Source organism: Mesoplodon densirostris, unplaced genomic scaffold (assembly GCF_025265405.1).
Source record: "Mesoplodon densirostris isolate mMesDen1 unplaced genomic scaffold, mMesDen1 primary haplotype scaffold_37, whole genome shotgun sequence".
NCBI classification, from domain to species: Eukaryota; Metazoa; Chordata; class Mammalia; order Artiodactyla; family Ziphiidae; genus Mesoplodon; species Mesoplodon densirostris.
Window position 1 is genome coordinate 1,822,739 of NW_026778196.1, and position 3,408 is coordinate 1,826,146.

Genomic DNA, 3,408 nt, shown 5'->3' on the forward strand with positions numbered 1-3,408 from the left:
TGTGATGACAAGGGTATGGAGTATTGTGAAGACAGGTGTCAGGGGGCATTGTGATGAAATATGTCATGGTCCATTGCGATGACAATAGCATGGAGCATAGTGATGCCAAATGCAAGGGAGGATTGTGATGACAAATATAATGGAGCACTGTGATGACTAGGGCTTGGAGCATTATGAAGACAAGGGCCATTGAGAATTTTCATGACAATGTCGTGAACCATTGTGATGACAAGGTCCTGGAGCATTGTGATGAGAAAACCATGGAGCCTTGCGATGACAAGTCACATGGAGCATACTGATGAAAAGGGGCATGGGGCATTCTGATTACAGGTGTCTTGGAACATTGTGAAAACAAGAGCATGGTGCAATGTGATGACAAGGGCATGGACCATTGGTCTAATAAGTTTCATGGATTATTGTGATGACAGTTGGAATGGTGCATTATGAAGACAAGAGCATGGAGCATTGTGATGACCAGGTCATGCAGTATTGTGAAGAGAGTTGTCAGGGAGCATTGTGATTACATATGTAATGGCCCATTGTGATGACAATTGCTTGGAGCATTGTGATTCCAAGTGTCATGGAGGATTCTAATGACAAAGGTAATGGAGCATTGTGATGACAATGGCTTGGATCATTGTGATGACATGGGTCAGGGAGCATTGTGCTGACAAGTGCATGGAGAATTGTGATGACAAGGGTCATGGAGCATTCTGATGACAAGCTTGTGTAGTATTTTGATGACAATGGCATGGAGCTTTGGGATGAAAACTGCATGGGGCTTTGTGATGAAAAAGACATGGAGCCTTTTCGTCACAGGGTTCAAGGTGCATTCTGACGACAAGTGTCAGGGAGCATTGTGATGACAAGTGTATTGAGAATTGTGATGACAAAGGTTATGGAGCATTGTGATGAGAAGACAATGGATAATTGTGATGATGAGCGTCATGGGGTGTTGTGATGATAAGTGTTTTGCAACATTGTGATCACCAGGGTTTGGAGCATTGTGATGACAGAGGTCATGGAGCATTTTGATTTCACTGTGATGACAATAGCCTGAAGCATTATGATGATGGGCATGGTGCATTGTTATGACAGTGTTCATGGAGCACTGAGATGAAAAGGGGCATGGAGCATTGTGATTACAGGGGTCTTGGAGCATTGTGATGACAAGGGCATGGAGCATTGTGATGAGAAGTGCATGGAACATTCTGATGATATGCATCATGGAGCTTTGTGATGACAAGGGCAAGGAGCATTATGATTACAGTGGTCTTGGAGAACTGTGATGAAAAGGGCATGGATCATTGTGATGAAAAAGGCATGGAGCCTTGTCATGACAGAGTTCATGGAGCATACTGACGACAAGTGTCAGGGAGCATTGTGATGAAAAGAGTATTGAGAATTGTGATGACAAAGGTCATGGAGCCTTGTGATGAGAAGACCATGGATAATAGTGATGATTAGCGTCATGGGGTTTTGTGATGATAAGTGTTATGCAACATTGTGATCACCAGGGTTTGGAGCATTGTGATGACAGAGGTCATGGAGCATTTTGATTTCATTGTGATGACAATAGCCTGAAGAATTATGATGATGGTCATGGTTCATTGTGATGACAGGGTTCATGGAGCATTGTGATGAAAAGGGGCATGGAGCATTGTGATTACAGGGGTTTGGAGCATTGTGATGAGAAGGGTCATGGAGCCTTGTGATGACAGGGTTCATGGAGCATTGTGATGACCAGGGAATGGAGCATGGTGATGACAAGGTCTTGGAGCATTGTGATGAGATGACCATGGAGACTTGTGATGACAAGTCTCATGGAACATTCTGATGAAAAGGGGCATGGAGCATTGTGATTACGAGGGTATGGAGCATTGTGATGACAAGGGCATGGAGCATTGTGAGGAGAAGGCCATGGAACAATCTGATGACATGTGTCATGGAGCTTTGTGATGACAAAGGCATGGAGCATTGTGATTACATGGCTCTTGGAGCATTGTGATGACAATGGTCATGGAGCCTTGTGAACACAAGGCCGTGGAACATTGTGATGGCAGGGGTCATGGAGCATTGTTGATAGAGGTAATGGAGCATTGTGATGAGAAGGGCATTGAGCATTGGTCTGAAATGTTTCATGGATTATTGTGATGAGAGTGGGCATGGAGCATTGTGATGACAAGGGCACGGTACACTGTGATACATGGGTCATGGAGGATTGTAATGACAAGGACATGGAGCATTATGATGAGAAGGGCATCGAGCATTGTGATGACAAGTGTCATGGAGATTTGTGATGACAAGGGCATGGAGCAATGTGAAGAGAGGTTTCATGGAGCATTGTGATGACAATGACATGGAGCATTGTGATGCCAAGGGTCATGGAGCTTTGTGATGACAAAGGTCATGGAGCATTTTGATGACCAGCGTGTGGTGCATTGTTATGAGTAGGGCAGGGAGCATTCTGATGACAGGGTCATGGAGCAATTTGATGAAAAGTGTCATGGAACATTTTGATGACAGGTGTTATGGAACATTGTGATTTCAGGGGTCATCGAACATTGTGATGATAAGTGCATGTAGCATTGTGATGACAGCTGTCATGGAACTTTGTGATGACAGGGGTGAGGGAGTATTGTGACAAATAGTGATGTAGCATTGTGATATCAGTGGTGAGAGAGCATTTTGATGAGAAGTGCATGGAGCATTGTGATGACAAATTTTATGGAGCATTGTGATGACAATGTTGTGGAGCACTGTGATGACAAGCACATGGTGCATTGTGATGACATGTGTCATGGAGCATTGGGCTGACAAGCGCATGGAGCATTGTGGTGACAAGGGTCATGGATCACTGTGCTGAGTAAGGCATAAAGCATTGTGATGACAAGGGTCAAAGAGCATTGTGATGAAAAGATCATGGAGCATTGTGGTTAAAAACGTCACAGAGACTGTTGATGACAAGGGCATGGACCATTGGGATGACAAAGGTCATGAAGCATTGTGATGACTGGAGTCACGGAGCATTGTGATGACAGGGGTCATGGAGCATTGTGATAACAAGGGCATGGAGCATTGTGATGACAAGGGCATGGAACATTGGACTAATAACTTTCATGGAGTATTGCGATGACAGTTGGAATAGCACACTGTGATGACAAGGGCATGGAGCATTGTGATGACCAGGTCATGCCATATTGTGAAGACAGGTGTCAGGGAGCATTGTGATCACATATGTAATGGCCCATTGTGATGAGGATGGCATGGAGCATTGTGATGCCAAGTGTCAGGGAGGATTCTGATGACAAAGGTAATGGAGCATTGTGATGACAATGGCTTGGAGCATTGTGAGAACAAGGGTCAGGGAGCATTGTGCTGACAAGTGCATGGAGAATTGTGATTACA